The following is a 17029-nucleotide window of genomic DNA, read 5'->3' as shown; positions in this document are numbered from 1 at the left end:
TGCAATTTACTGTCCTCTTTCAATGGGAATGATGCTGCTGCAGCCAGTACTTGTATATTGCTTGTCCGTACACACTAATTTGATGTAAATGAGACCAACAATTAGTACAGAAACCTGACCATCATACAGTGGCAAGTGCTTTGTAAGCTTGCATGTATTACATGACTGTGACTCCTTGTTCATTCCATGGTTGAACATTCCTTTCTATATGGTAATTTGTAAATAGTTCAGGGAGGGAATTAGATATGGGTGGGTGGCAAGATGGACCAGTTCTGCTTCAGATGTTACTAGAAAGCACAGAAAATAGCAGCTCCACACTTTGCAGGACAAACATTTTTTATGAGCACACTTCATTTCCTGTAGCAGTTTTGCAAAGAATGGGTAATGTACATGTGCAAATGGACATCATTCAGCATGCAATTACTTTAAGATTGCCAGATGAGGTTGTTTAAGGATCTGTGAATGTGCATGTCCATCGCCCACGTGTAAGCAGCAAGGTTGTTTCCTCTAAGCAAGGAGCTGTTTGGAAACATGAGTCTCTTGCATTGCTAGTTTTCCATCTAAAGCCTCTCTATACAAAGAAGGAGGTGGTCTGTCTGCCTTCAAGAATTCCATGTCCTTCAACCCTTGCTTATTATCAGATCCAACATTAATTAGCAAATTTTAATCATCTAACAACTCAATCCTATCCTGCGCTGGACCAGACAGTTGGCCGGCACTATATCCAGCGCAGTGTTAGAACTGGCTGAATAGATTCCCTTTACCCAGGGTTACAGGGCAGCAGCCCAAATGGAGCTATTCAGATCTGTGCCACCTAAAGAGGCACTAGGTCAGGCTGCTCAGGAGATGGGTTCGGATTCCAGACAAAGTGCCAAATCCTGACACCACCCCCCTCCTGCCCCTGGTCCATCCATGGGCCCACCTGCAGCCTGCCCTCTCCCCAGACCGCCCACACTCCACCCTCCCCAGTCCCCTGTGCTGACCAAGTCAGGCCGGTGCAAACTTAGCTGATACTAGTGCACCAAAGACTGAATTTGATCTCCAGAGGCCGATGTACATCCATGCGCCGACCTGCCTCCTCCTCCCTCTTCCTTCCTTATGGCACTTTTGCAACTCCTCTGGGCCAGCACAAGGGCCTTTGGATTGCACCCTAAATCTTGCAGCTGCAACTAAAAAGAATATGGTATTCCTATTTTCCAAGCCATTTCATGAATTTGTAAGACATTTGAGAGGATTTGATTTTTTATAGAAAAATTTCTATTAAATATTATCTACATGAACAGTCAACGTATTAAAGTTTCTTTTATATCTGGGGCTTAAATTATCCTTTGCAGTCTTATATATGTGCATGAAGAAATGGAGCACTTGCATACAGCATTGATTTGCATCCCTGTTGAGAGTGAGAAGCCAGTAAAAGAGAAAAATGCAGCTTTTTTAATTTACAAAATATTTTAAGACTTTGCTGTATAAGCTGATGTGCCTTAGATGTTTTTTAAGTTACCTCACAGAATTATTCTTTTATAAGCAAATAGTAGTGGTATTTGATTTTTTTTTTTTTAAGATGGGCAAGATCCATGAGAATACTGTCTGTTGTAAGCCCACACTGAGTATCTTCAGGTTATTACGAAGTTATGAAATCAAATTTGAGACTTTGAATGATATGAAGTGTCTGAGAGGCTGTAGTGAAAGCTGAGTTATACAATTCAAATAACCTGTGCTGCAGAATTGTAGAGCAAATATCATGGTCATCACCTGATAGGCAACAAGTTGTGATGACTGCATAATGAACTTTGAAAATCTTTGGATTTTAGACAATTGTAACAACCTACTTGCCTCTAAGAACACCTTATGCTTCTGTGCATGAAATGTTGCGATGTTTTATTGCATTTTATTACACCATAAAGTTTTATTTCTCGTCCTAATGGTCCTACAGGAGGCTTAATTGTTTATATGAACATCTTAATTAAGCTAGGTTCGCCGGGTTAAACAGAATACAAACTGTAAATGTTGTATGTGAAACATACTCTACTACTATATTGATATATAACACAATACAATTGAAACAGAAACATTTGATTATAGAGCTTCATATATTCCTTTCATTGGCTTGGATCACTATACTATCTATGTTGCTGAATACTGAATTTGAAAACTGATGGAGCAAACACTAACTTCTCTCCTGACAAGGAAATTTACATTAGCTTACATCTACATTGTTTTTACTAAGGAATTCACCCCAGTTTAGCTGTGCAGACCCCCCAAGGTTTCTTAATTATCCCATTCCCATTTGAATTTCACAAATAGGAAATGTAATCTGGATTGTACCCTTAACAATGCTAAAGATTTCTCTAATTACAGTCTAATTGACTGCAGTCAAATTTGCTGGAGTATATTTAATCTGGGGCTGAAGTGTGAAACGGTCACAGTAGATGAACTTTATGACAATCGCGCACAAGTGTCCTGTTTAGTTGCAGGGCACAAAGGTTGGGTAATTAAAAAGGATAATCATGACCTGAGTATTGTCATATCTTATGGACTTTATAACAGCATCGCTAGTGTCAGTTATGAGGGGGTGCTCTGTAAAACTACCTTAATTAACTTATATTCCTCTAATTATGATGCTTGAAATCACTATTGATTTATCCAGCAGTGCACATAGGATATTTCATTGGGCAGCACGTATGCTACACACTCAGGCTGCATGAACAAAGGCAATCAACAGTTACCACTATAAGGATAATTTATAATAATACTGGTATTTAGGAGTCTATGGCTTACTTGTGTGCTGGTCACCAATATTTTGCTTTACAGATGTATATTCCCCATAAGGAAAAGATATTCTAGAGCTCTCCTTTGCTTGGTTTAGTTGAAAGGAAGTTGATTTTTGGTGGACTGAGCTACTACAGGGAGAGTAACTCTGCTTTGGTCATGTTCACATGAATGAACAGCTAACCAATAGGAGAAGGGCTGAATATGCACTCTGTTATACAAAGAAAAAATCAAATCTTTAGGCTGTGCATGTGTTCACTGAACAGTTTACAGTCCCTATTTGTGTTTAGTCATCTCTACTGCTTTCACCACTATGAGACAGCCAGCAGGCTGTATTTGTTAGAGTGTGTTTTGCTAGAAGTTTAAATCCCTGCTTAGCCATAAACCTCATCGGATGTGCTATTTCTTAGCCCAGGGGTCTCTAAATGATGACCTGGAGGCCCATCCAGCCTGCCACAAGATTTTATCCAGCCCGCAACAACTTTGTTTGTCAGAGCATTTGCTAATGTTTGTCATTTTTACTCGTTATATATCATTTCTCAGTTAAGCAAGTTGTTTCTTTGTAATTGCAACTTTTCTCTTTTGTTCCGAATCAGATTACAAAAAAAAGATTCAAGTAAAACTTATTCATTCATTTAAATTTCATTCATTCATTTATAAAACTGATTCTTTTTGGCCCGCAAAAATGTGTAAAATATACTATGTGGCCCTCATACTGAAAAGTTAGGAGACCCTGTCTTAGCCTGACATACCTCATAAAGTTGTGAGGGTAAAATAGGAGTGGATACAATCATGTGTGTTTTCCTGAGCTCCTTGTGAGAAGAGTGGAATATGAATACTAGGGGCCTGCGTTATCTGCAGGTTCAGCATCCGCAGATTTCAGTTATCCGCAGGTGCCAAATGACCCCCACACCCTCCAAGCCCAACTGAAAATTTTTCTGAGACCTTCAGAGGCCGTGTGCAACCAGAAGCCCTCTGGGGGTTTCCTAGAACTCATAATGCCTTATAAGACAATAAAAACGTCACTCATACTTTTTCTTTTTGCTTTTTCGGGCATTCTGAGACCTGCAGCAGCTGCAAGTGGCCGCATGCGGCCTCTGTAGGCACCAGAAAACCCTCCGGACCCAACCAGAGCCTGGTTCCAGCCAGGTTCAGAGGATAGGGGTCTAAAAACCTGCAAGTTTCAATACCCACTGTTTTCCATATCTGCAGGAATCCAGAAACAGAACCCCTGCATATAAGGGCCCCCCACATATCAAATAGAAGACGGTTCAGTGTCAGTGGAGGCTAGACTTTGCCCAGAAGCCCATGGTTGCTGGTGTAGGCTGATATGTCATTGTATACCCCTCTATAACATATATGACCTGGGTTACACATTTTGCCTAGATGGTTTGGTGGTTCAGGGAAATCTGCTGGTCAGTAGTGTCTAAGCCTGTGGTTCTCACTCCTTTAGTACCGGGTCCCACTTTGTAGAATGAGAATCTGTCAGGACCCACCAGAGGTGATGTCATGACCGGAAGTGATATCATCAAGCAGGAAAATGTTTTTAACAAACCTAGGCTGCAGTCCTACCCAAACTTACCCAGGAGTAAGTCCCATTGAATGTCATTGTTAAAAGCATCTTCATAGTAGCCTGTTAAACGTACAGATCTGTGACATTTCCCCAAATGTAGTCACTTACCAGGGTAGCATCAAGTCTAATATATTAAAAATAAAATACTGAAATGAATGAGGACCCACCTGAAATTGGCTAACGACCCACCTAGTGAGTCCGGACCTGAAACACTGGTCTAAGCAAAGCCTGCCATTGACTTCCTCCAGTATGGTAGTAGGAGGGTTGCACATAAATTCAGTGATTGAAAATCAATCTTCTGTTCTCCATATGAGTTCTCCATAAATGACTTTTCCCAACTTTAATCCAAAGTCTTTTTTTTATCATCTCTGGATATTTTTTTTATTGTTTAATCTTTTTTTAAAATATGTTGGTATATAATAAAATAAAACAACATATTAAAAAAAAAGATTAAACAATGATAAAAATAATACAAATAAATATCCAGAGATGAATTTAAAAAAGAGCTTGAATCAAAGTTGGGAAAAGTCATTTAGGTCTTTACTGGGGGGAAAAAAATTCTTCCACAAATGCTATTTGGCATGGAATGAAAAATAAATTTTATCACTGTATTAAGCAAGGTACACCTTTGAGTATGATTTATATCTTTGAATAGGGCAAATTTGCAGTTTTGCCTATTTACACACCAAGAATTAGCATGTATTTGGTACTCTTGATATTTTTTATCTTCCATTTTTGTATCTTTTTGTACATATTTCATCTATTTTTAGTATACATCATGCATCTGATGAAATAAGTTATTGCCTGTGGAAGCTAAGACATTTCATTGCAGTTTCTGTGTTCTTGTGCATGTAAAATCCAAGAAAGCAATGCTTTAACAATGGAAATTTTTTTTTCATATTTTAAGTTTTTTTGTTTAAAAAATCCCCTTGTTGAATATGCAGAATATTCAAAGTTGCTTGTTTTGTGAGCAGAATTTTAAGACAAAGCTTTAAAAAAAAAAATACTTATGTTTTCCACAGAGCATTTAAAAAAGAGAGAAAGAAAAGTGGGTAAAACATAAAAGAAAACACCTGTTTAGCTTGGAGGAATTGGCGAAGGAAACTGTTTTCCCGACAGGCCAAAAGCGACCATCACAGGGCCCCTTAAAAAAATTCAGAATTTTTTTTTGTTATTTCATGCAAGCATTGGCAGAAACTCTGACAAGCAGTTCTTCATATTTTATTATGTTCTTGTCTGGCAGAATCTCTGTCAGGCAAAAACCTTGTCAGCGGAAAACCTGTCGTAGGATCAGAGGAGACAAAAACAGGTGTCACACAGGCAGTCAAAACTGAACAGAAAAAAAAGATTAGGCTAAAGAGAAAGAGGCAGACAATTACATTAATGCCATTGCTTTTATCTTATAGATGTGTGTTATTATCTCGGGATGCTGAGTGCGCAATTGCCTCAAAGAAAAGTAGACAGGAGACAAGGGGAAACTTGATAGTTATTAACTGAAGAGGCAGCGTGTCAAAGCTGGATGAGGTTCAAAGTTTTGCAGAGGGATAAAAAAATTGCAGACAGCAAGCATCATACATGAACAAACTGTATTTCTGCTTTCGGCTACATAAACCCAGTAGCGGTCTAAATTTCTCACCTTGGGATCAGATCATAGAGATAGAAATTAATGAAGATTTTGTTGACTGTTTTTGTAATAGCCTTTTAATTCCATGTCAACTCAGTTAAGAGTGGGACTCCTTTTAGCATGTTGGAAAAACATTCTGGAGCACTGCATTCAGAAACAACAATTTGTTTTGTTATGTCCAGAACACGTATTATTAATGCTCATTTAATTTTTTTTTAAAGTGATTAGAATTGTTTATACTAATTGTGAGCATCTGTGCATGCAAGCTGCAAATTAGAAGGATATGCATCTCTCTTTTTAGAGCCTAGCAGCGCAATCCTATGCATGGATACCCAGAAGCAAGCACCACTGAGTTCACTGGGAATTACTCCCACATAAGTATTTATAGGATTGCAGCCCAAATGAATTTGGAAGAGGTTCACTTGGCTTATTTTTATTTTCAATAGAATACAGAGTTCAAATAAAATAAATTTGTTATTTCTGTTTCTGAAAATACTGTGATAACGCTTTCATTCTGCACACTTTTTGGTAACTAGAAGACAAACATTTTAACCACCTAACACAAGTCTTAAATTGAAGGAGAAGGAAGAGGGGAAAATTGAAATACTCAGAGGATACCCTTTCGTATCTGCTGCTGTGACTCTTTCAGGATATTCATCTAAAACACTTGAACTCCAGTTCTTGACTGTTTGACCTGAAGGGTGGGTGGGGATGATTCCTGGCTTCTGAGAACATTTATATCCTTCTCCAGATAATGATATATTAACCCATCATTGGGTAACATCTCCTTCCAGCTAGATTGGACATTTTGAAGGGCAAAAAGTAGCATCAAATAGAAGGTAGCTTAAACATTCTTTCCAAGGATAATGGGCAAAGGAGATGTACTTTCTGTGTGCTAGAGCTTGCTAAGAGTGTGTGTTAGTATTCAAAGGTAATTTGTACTACTTGAAGAGTTTTTGATATGGTTTGGGTAAGGGAATACAAATTTGCTCCCCACCTTACTTTATTGGCATTATTCAGAGGCGCCACTTCTGTCTTCAGTAAGGGAGAGCAAGGAGATGAGTGAGCAATATTATCTGCAAGATTTAAACACCTACTCTTGGGGCACAATCCAAACACGCCCTTGGACCAAAGCACATTTGTGCCTCCTCAAGAGGAAGCTGGGCTGGCGCTCCAAGAAGCACCGACCTGCAGAGGCTGACATAAGCCTCAGCACCGGCTTCCTCTCAGACACTTGCATCGGCCCAGCTGGGCTGACACAAGGACAAAAGATAGGCGGGGGACAGGGAAGAGGTAGGGGGAGGAAGGGGCAGGGGGAGGGTGGGCTGTGGGTGGCCCGGGGGTGGGCAGGGAGTGGGAGGCGGGGCTGGGATCCGGTAGTTATGCTGGATCCCAACCCCTTTTCGCGGGGAGAATGGAGCAGCTTCCCACAGGTGCTAGTGGCCCTTACCCAGGGGTAAGGGGAAAAGTTTCCCCTTGCCTCCGGCTGAGTCGCTTCTGGCCCCTATCCTGCACTGGATGCAGTGCAAGCCTCTTGGCTTGTGTGTTCCAGTGCAGGATAGGATTGTGCCCTTGGAACGCTATAGTATTAAAGATTAAACCACAGGAAAAATTCAAACCATACTGTACTTTTAGAGCTCTACTGCCCAATCCTTTTCAGACACCACATTAACATTGTATAGCCGCCAGTGTAGTCCCCATCATATCCTAAGCCTGTCCTGGCAATGCCACACTGATGGCACACTGATGCCAGTGCACCAAGTACCAAGCCTGTCCAGGCAAAGCATCACTGGTGCAGCCCTTCCTGGTAACACACCCAGCATCTATGGCAACAGCCTGTTTTCCACAGAGCCAGCACAGCCTGTTTTCCACAGAGCAGCATCATAATGGCAGAACATTATCACTGTGACACTGGCATTTCATCACCCTGACATAATCTGTGTGATGCCTGTGTGCCACTGCTATGAAAGTGCATCATCTGTGTGATGTCTGTGTCATTGCCTTGATGTTGGCAAGTCATTCGTATGACATCCATATTTCATCATTGCGATGAAGTCGCTGCATCCAGCCAATTGGTGCATCCAGTCAGCCCCAATGCTAGCAGCCAAGTGAACTAAGCAGAGGATAAGGACAGGTGCAAGGCCCTTGAGTGGCCACTGCTGGGGGACCAGCACTGCTGGGGGACCAGCCACTGTTGATGAGCAATACAGATACAGGCACTACATCAACCATGAGAAGATGCTCTAATGACACCACACACAACATGACACAAGAACACCATATCACCCCTACCTCCAACAGGACTCTCAGTGGCATCAGCAGCAAAGGGGCTAAAGCAAAGAACAGCTAACAACACCTGCTCTCAGGGTTCCAGTTTCCTCATCCCAGTCACACAAACACACCTGTTGGGTTGGTGAGGTAGAAGTTCCAGTTGAGTGTCTCTTGGTGGAGTTATGTAGGGACAGACATGCAGGAGGCCTGCCATCAGAATTCTCAGAAGACACCAAACTTCCCTGCCATACATTCTGTGCAAAGTGCTCCCTTTGTGCACCAAGTACCCTTTCACTATGGTTCCCATCACCACAGTTCCCTTTTGAAAGACCACAGAGGTGTGACCCAATGCTGTGCATCTCATAATCTGAGCTGTAGTCTCTCTGGCAGGGGCTTTACTACTGGGTTGGTCTGATGTGTTAGATTACAAAATCTAGTCTGAGTCTTATGTTCCCTCATAGGACAGTGGGCAGGGCAGGATGGTGGCAGGAGATGCAATTTTCTGCCATTTTTCCTTCTCCTTTTTTCCTACCTGTGTAGACTGTGTCATCGGCACAACATTTTTCTGGTGTCAGGGGCATGTCCATTGTCTTAATGGGGTTATTATATGATGTACATTGGCTCATCTTAGTCCCACAATCCTCCAATACCATACCCCAAACTCCCCTGTTTCAACCTCTCCACCGGTGGAATTGCACTGGCATCCAAGTGACGTCCAAGATATGTCAGTGCTGCGTTTTTCCAACATCGTGCCAGTATCTGCGGTGAATCCATCTGCTTACCAGGCTGTTGTTGCACCACCATATGTGGAGATAGGCTAACCTATCTCAAGAATAGGACTGGGCCTTTGAAAAAAACATAGAACAGCGGCTTCAAACCGCAGCCCAAGGTGCTTCAGAATAATGTTTCTGGGTGGGGTGGTGGCAAAGTCTTACTGTTCTGTGCTGCAGCAATAGGTTTTTGTACCCCGTCTTCACATAGCTGCTCACTGGTCAGTCGCTTCTTCCTGGAAATCCTGGCAGAGCCTTTTGGGGCGATTTCTTGGGGAAGCGGTTGACTGGTGCATGGCTATGTAAAGACCAGGCACAAAAATTGCTGGCTGTGGCACAGAAGAGTAAGGCTTCATTATAGTCTTGTCCAAAATCATTATTCTGGCGTGGTGGATCTGGCTTGCGGGCCGGGGTTTGGCAGCCCATGCTGGAAGTATAATCAACACTGGTCAAATACTTTTGCAACTATTCTTTTGAAACTTGGGCTGCATACTTTCCTAAGAGTAAGCCCCATTAAACACAGTGGACTTACTTCTGGCTTGACATGCCTAGGCTTGTGCTGTAAAGAATTGTGCACCTAGGCCCATTTAAGACTTAGTAGCAATAGTCACTCCATATGAAAAAGAAAGAGCAAGTTGGTCAGCAATATAGGTTGCACCTGAGGAGTACTCGTAGGTGATTTATAATATATCCCTGCTTAAATGCCAAACTGGTATTATCAGTCTTGGCCACAAATGGAAAGACAGAAGTTCTTGAACAGTACTTTCTTTTGTGTATTAGGCCACAATCCTAACCAATTTTCCAGCACTGACATAAGGGCAATGCAACTCCAAGGTAAGGGAACAAACATTGCTCTGCCTTGAGGAGGCCTCCATGACTGCTTCCCAACTGCAGGGTGCAGCACATGCCCCACTGGTACAGCTATGCCAGTGCTGGAAAGTTGGTTAGGATTGTGCCCTTAGTCTGTTTTGCAGAGACTGTTAGAATCACAAGACAGAATGTAAATTTGAAAATCTGCCCATCCCAAATTTAATACTAAATTGCATTGAGATCTATTTGTAATCTAATACCATTGATTGGGTCTAATGGTTGTTGTATTCAACATTGGGTTTCCACCAGCTTGATAATGTACACGTCCGCTGCTAAGTTTTCTTCCATGACATAATTGAACAGCATTTTCCTTTAGAATCACAGCTTGATTACAAGCTAGGCTGGTGTGTGTGCCATAATTAGACATATGTTTGGGTGAGGTACAGTTTTCATGGAACTCCCCCAGTGCACATAGCTAAGGCAATGGTTTTGGGTCAGCAGAAGGTCTTGCATAGCTACGTCTGAGCCTAACTGGCTAAGGAATGGATGAAATAAGAATCTAGCTTTGCATTTTCTGGCACTTGATAAATTGAAAAAACCGCTTACCATTATTTTAATACACACTATGTATTTAATTTCTTTTGAATTGAAGAGTGTCTCAAAACCCCAATAAAATATAAATTGAAAAACAAAACAACTCTTTCCCTTTTCAGTTGAAAAAGAAATGCAGTGTTAAAAATGGTGTACTATATTGCAGTTTAGTAGTCCAAAGGTGCCAAGTTAGCTTTGGCATTGCATGCTGAATGCACATTGTAGGTTAAGCTTGAATTCGACTCCAAAGGGCTTGTTTATGGTATGAATTGGCATATGTAAAGTTTCTTTACAATCTGTGGGAATGAGCTCATTATCTTTATCAATATTGTTTGGCAGGGGTTTGTGTTTTCAAAGGGACATTAAAAATCCTTTCTTGTTTCTTTTGTTTGTATGTTCATTCTTTATTCAAAAGTTCCAGAAGTTGTTGCCTATATTCTGACTCTATATTTTGATAGCAAATTATGAAGTTCAAGTATTGAGCAGCTGTAAGGGTTCTTCCATTAACTGTGTCTAACAGCAACTTCCCACAATCCTCTGTTTTACAGTATAATAAAAAAGAACAAGTCTTTCTTTTCCTTCCGACTTGAGGATATTTTACGGCTTGAGCACTATCTACAACCATGAATGTGTTTCATGAACTAACAGCACTTTTCAATCAGTGGTCATGTCCCACTAGTGGTATTTCCATTCAGGTCGAACCTTGTTATACACTGATTTTTTATATATAGATTTGACTCAACACGAATGGCCACTGCAAATGAGAAGGAATGTGATGATCCCTGGAGAAGGGAAAAAATGCAAGTTTCTTAAACTTAAATCACAGTTTAAGAAAACTGCTTTTCTTACTGTAGTAGAGAGGCAGTCATGGAAGTGATTACAGGTATAACCTAATTATCCATGGATTTTTTTTATCTCAGCACAATGAGAAGAGTCCTTTAAAACAGTCCTTTAACAACAGCCTCCTTAATTCGAGAGAGGGCAGCCAGCTGACAATCCATCAATCATTCTCTCTCCAGGCATTTAGAACCTCTTTTCCCCCTGAGCACTTGAAAGAATGCAAGTCATTATCACCTCTTCCATAAGCCCCTGGAGAAAGACTGATTGCCTCTGTGTGCATTACAAAGGTCAGCGAAGCTATTCTTAAATTGCTGAGCAAAAGGACATGGGTTTTTAAATGGATTTGCTCTAGTGCAATTTTTGCCTCAGCCTGTATATGGCAGTTAATATTTGACCTCACTGCCAGGATGACTGTGTGACACTGCTCTGCTCTGTCTATGCGGACTCCACTAAGAGTGGAAATGAACTGTTGCACTGGTGCACTTGTTGTGATATGTAGCTGAACAGCAACATGGCCCTTCAAAATAGGTGCAAGGAGAGTGTGGAGTGATCAGGCGGCAGCAGCATCTGGAGTAGTCATTGCATGGACAACTGCATGGGATGTCACCCACTCCTGGGCACAGCTATCATCTCTGGTTGCAGTGATAGCACTTGCAAAAGTGGCATTTGCAAAAAGAGAAAAGAAGATTATAAAGCCCTATAGTAAGAGGTCACAGACTGTAGAGACTTGAATGAAGCTGTTTCCAGGTACCAAAGGCAATTACTGTTACAATTACTGTATACAGTTACTCTTTGTAAAGCTTCGCAACACACAACCTGCTAAACTGCACTTTAGAAAAGTGATACTGGAAGGATCCTTAAGTTCAAACACAAGCTCTCTCTTTTATTATACACAGATACTGCCTTCCACTTCATCTGTGTCCTATTGTCACTAAGTTTCCTCTTGGGAATTTGGATGTCATGACAATGACAATCTGCTTTTGTGGACAACAAAAATCAACATTTTTCTTCTGTGTATAATATTGTGTTCACTACTGAATTAGTAGTGTGGCTGAATTTTCAGCCACACTAGACGCTGTTCCAGAACCACCATTCAGAGCACGATACCATAGTCTTTCGAGTCTGAAGGTTGCCAACAACCACTGAATTACATTTTTTTAAAGATTCATCTGGAGAAATGGTGTTTATCAGCATCTCCCCCCGACAACTGCACATGTGGCCACAGTTATTTACGTACAGGATCAAAAATTCAAGTACAGTTCTAGGTAAATGTTCATTCTTTGCTGAGAAGCACAAATTGTACACTGAAAATAAAGTATGAATAAAAACTGTTGCTTTAAAGGTCTTTATTTCATCTCACTGTATTTAGTACTTTAAACCTTTCATTATAAGTATGGCTTGCAATCCTAACCATACTTTCCTGAGAGTAAGCTCCATTGAACAAAATAGGACTTACTTCTGAGTAGACCGGGTTAGGATTGTGCCCTATATCCTGTTGAAATAGGTGGGCTTATTTGCAAGTAGAATTGATTAGGATCTGGCTAATTAGAATTTGGCAAGTTTCTGACAAGGGATGCTGGAATGTCAGAAGGAACAATTTAGGGGGTTGTCACCAGGATCCAGCCCAGGTGGCTGGGAGCTCCCCAGGAACAGGGGTCTTCTCCGGGGTGGAGGCCTCCTCGGGAGTAAAACCCAAGTACTCGCAGGACTGGGGTCCCGTACAGAGGCCTACCTGGGAGGAGGAATAAGGACCAGTTTGGAACACCAGGCAGGCACGTGGTTAGGAGGGGTGGGGCCGGCCCAAGAGGGAAAAGGCCTCATAAGGAGCCTGGAGAGAGAAGAGGGAGGTTGCTCCTCTCCAGAGGGGAGTAAGGCCCAAGGAAAGCCAGAGGGAAAGCAGCATCCCTGCCTAAGGGAAAGGAGAGAGGCCTCCAGAGGCAGGGGATGGGGATCCGCCCTGGAAAGAGGAGGCTGGGAGGGAGACTTCCCTGACCCAGGACCTTCCTGGACACAGAGGGCGACCCCTAGAGAGATGGGATCGTGGAGACAGGGCATTGAAGCCCACTATACCCTGTGGGGGCCAGCTGGCTGGGGAACCAGCGCAGAGACAGCAGGGGCCCTCCCAAGGCCAGGCAGCCTGACCCTGACCAGCAGGGTTATATCCTCCAAGAGCCCTGACCTCAGGCCAAGGGATGCAGAGCTGAAGGCTGGTGCTGAGAACGCCCAGAAACGGGGAGGGTCAGGTCCAGGGACCATCTGACGTCGGCGCCACAAGTTGGCATGATGTATTTAGGTCTGTAAAGTAACAGTCCTCATGAATGTGAAACAGCTGATGCTATTAAACCACCTGTGTCAAACAACTGTACCCGCCTCCCGTCTGTTAATCCGTCGCCGACCATTGTTCAAGGACCAGGTAAGCACCTCGCGCTCGCCTACAACCCCAGGGAAGGGGCCACCTCCTGCTATGGACATTACAGGGGTGAAGGGGAAGTGTGTGTGTGTGTGTGTATATATATATATATATATATAATTATAATAATTAGTGCAATTAACAATCCACTAATAGTGAGAGACAGATAGGTAGGGAGGGCACAGAACAAACAGCAATAAAAAAGCAACAGTGCAGAAGAGAAGTTATTAGAATGCTGTTTTGCATTCAAGAAAATCCAGAGGTTGAATGAAAGAAGCACATGACTTTACCTTAACAAATAGTTCTCTTAAATTATTAGCAACTGCATGCACTCAAGACAATGGTTTTGTGTCCTATGTGAAAGATACAGAGGGTCTCTTGAGTATACCAGCCTGAAGCATTAAAATTGACTCTGAAACATTTCCAGAGGAAAATATGACACCATTTTGGCATCTTCCCAGAAACATGCCTGAAATAAACCACTTTGCGTGTATTTGCCTCAAACATCTGCCTTCTCCAGATGAAATATTTGAGATGTTGTGTGCAGTATTCTGATAGAATGTTGTGTACTGTGCAATAATTTTTCTTATCTTCCCCAGCCCTACCCCAAGAACAAATCAATAATATTTTTTTGAAAATCAAATATAATGGATGGCTTTAGCAAGCCTTTCTGTCTTGTTCCATGCATTTGAGAGTTTAAGCAGTTTGTTCCGTTTAATAATGATTCACAAAATATCCAGCTGCTTGTTATGCCTTTAAAGCTGTATATTGGCACAAATGTGCTGCCTTTGTATTCCATTCCCGCCTACATTATAATTAATTATGTTGCTGAAGTTCATAATTCCTCAGCAACTTGTAATACCTGCTTTCAGTACATAGTCCTGAATTAGTTCTGGTTTGGGGCTGGAGAAGAACTCCCACACACTCATCTGACTGTCTTGCTGCAGTCGGAAGGAAAGAAGGAAGGATCTTCTCATCCTCTATCCCCGGATAGCTTCATGGGTCAGCCAAATCAGACAAGAATTGGGTTGACCCCTGAACCCTCAGGACTAATAGTAGCACCCAATACACCATCAGAGGGTGAGGGTGCTGTAGGTGATCCAGTATAGGGCTTTGACCAAGAGACCCACAGCAACCTGACACTGCCAGGAAACCTGGGACATAATTGCTGAATAAGGGCAGTTAAGGGAGGATCATAGGGGATAGCAATTACAAAAGAATTTAGAAGAGAAGAACACAAGAGGGAAGAATTTGAGAATGGAAGGGGACTAAGGTGGAGTATGGATAGGGAAGAGTATTACAGGTGAGGGAAGCTAGATCTGTTGTTTGTGAATTGTTGAAATAAGCAGGCAAATCTTTGCTGTTCCATGCCCCAAGTATTCATATTTTTCTATGGTGTGGTAGTTTCTTCTGTTTCCCCTTATCCCTCCATAAGTACCCTGCACAGCAATATATCTCCTCAGTCCAGTGCCAGCTCTGTAGCTAGTGCAAGTCAGACAAGAAGAAAGGGATGGGGGAGGCTGCAAAAAGAGGGGATAAGAGGTGTGTGCCATCACCGCCAGAGCCATCCCTCCTGCACCTCTCCTTCGTCACCCTCATTCCTCCCCTCTTCCTGCCCAGTTTCAGCCCCCCCAGCCCTACCTCTGCCTTACATGCTCCGGCAAGTGCAGCAGAGTCCATTGGGGGCAACAAAGCATTGCCACCTCTTGAGGCAGTGCTTCCAAAATGGCTTTTGATAGAGTGCTTCACACAGTGGCCATTTGCAACTGTTCCTCTGTCACTGTTCCTCAATGCCGGATTGAGCTGCCCAATTTCCCTCCAAGAAGCTGAAAAGTTTACATATGGTTCCCAGGTGGTTTCTCATACAGATGTCCTACAGAGCCATTTTGCTTAGCTTCTGCAATGGAGCTGTGGAAATACAGGTGAGTTGGACTGACAATCAGCCTGAAGAAAACACAGGTCATGGTTCAGGATGTGGACTCACCTCCCTGCATTACAATCTCTGCACACGAACTGGAGGTTGTCCATGACTTTGTGTACCTTGGCTCAGCGATCTCCGACACTCTTTCTCCCGATGCTGAGCTAAACAGACGCATCGGCAAAGCAGCTACCATGTTTTCCAGACTTGCAAAAAGAGTCTGGTCCAACAAGAAACTGACGGAACATACCAAGATCCAGGTCTACAGAGCTTGTGTCTTGAGTACACTTCTGTACTGCAGCGAGTCATGGACTCTTCGCACACAACAGGAGAAGAAGCTGAACGTTTTCCACATTCTCTGCCTCCGATGCATCCTTGGTATCACCTGCCAGAACAAAGTTCCAAACAACACAGTCCTGGAACGAGCTGGAATCCCCAGCGTGTATACACTGCTGAAACAGAGACGTCTGCGTTGGCTTGGTCATGTCGTGAGAATGGGCGATAGTCGGATCCCAAAGGATCTCCTCTATGGAGAACTCGTGCAAGGAAAGCGCCCTACAGGTAGACCACAGCTGCGCTACAAGGATATCTGCAAGAGGGATCTGAAAGCATTAGGAATGAACCTCAACAGATGGGAAACCTTGGCCTCTGAGCGTTCTGCTTGGAGGCAGGCTGTGCAGCATGGCCTCTCCCAGTTTGAAGAGACACTTTGCCAACAGACTGAGGCAAAGAGGCAAAGAAGGAAGGCCCATAGCCAGGGAGACAGACCAGGGACACACTACACTTGCTCCCAGTGTGGAAGGGATTGTCACTTCTGAATCGGCCTTTTCAGCCACACTAGACGCTGTTCCAGAACCACCATTCAGAGTGCGATACCATAGTCTTTCGAGACTGAAGGTTGCCAACAAAAGGGAGCAAATGTAAATGCATTACTAAAAACATATGGGGACCTTCAAAAGTGATCATTGCAACTAGGAATATATTTTTGCAGGCTTCAGTGAGTGACAGTATAAGGTTATATGTTGGCCTCATATGTTCCTGAATTGCACTTCAGCACAAAATGAGAAATACAGAGCTTCCCTTGGGAAATAAAAGAGATGCATTTTTTTCTGCTGCAGGTTCCTTATGCTTACACAGGACAACTGCATGGTTGGTGCTGCAACATTATCTGCAGCATGGACTGTATAAGAGGGCAGGTGGCCACCAGAGTATCAATAGCTTGTCACATGGGTTAGATTTAGCATCTGTTGCCAATAGAACCTTTTTCAGAATCTCAACTTTTGCAGTCCTATCACTGCTCACTTTGTACGTACACCTTGATGTGCTGAACTGCAGAACACACAACAAATTCTGATATGAATTTGGGTCCCTTTGGGGAGAAGGGCGGGATAAAAATAAAGTTTATTATTATATGATTCAAATTCGGATTCAGGAAACTTTATTGGCATAAAAT

The 17029-nt window shown here is 42.6% G+C and overlaps 1 protein-coding gene across 1 annotated transcript in view; it reads left to right on the top strand.

Moving 5' to 3' along the window:
* The window catches only part of BNC2 (basonuclin zinc finger protein 2), a 457344-nt gene that overhangs the window by 305569 nt on the left and 134746 nt on the right, over positions 1-17029 (top strand). The gene's annotated exons all lie outside the window — the stretch shown is intronic.

Source organism: Tiliqua scincoides, chromosome 2, assembly GCF_035046505.1.
Source record: "Tiliqua scincoides isolate rTilSci1 chromosome 2, rTilSci1.hap2, whole genome shotgun sequence".
In the NCBI taxonomy this organism is placed as follows: domain Eukaryota; kingdom Metazoa; phylum Chordata; class Lepidosauria; order Squamata; family Scincidae; genus Tiliqua; species Tiliqua scincoides.
The sequence above is the reverse complement of the archived record's forward strand: the minus strand, read 5'-3'. Positions and strand labels throughout refer to the sequence as shown.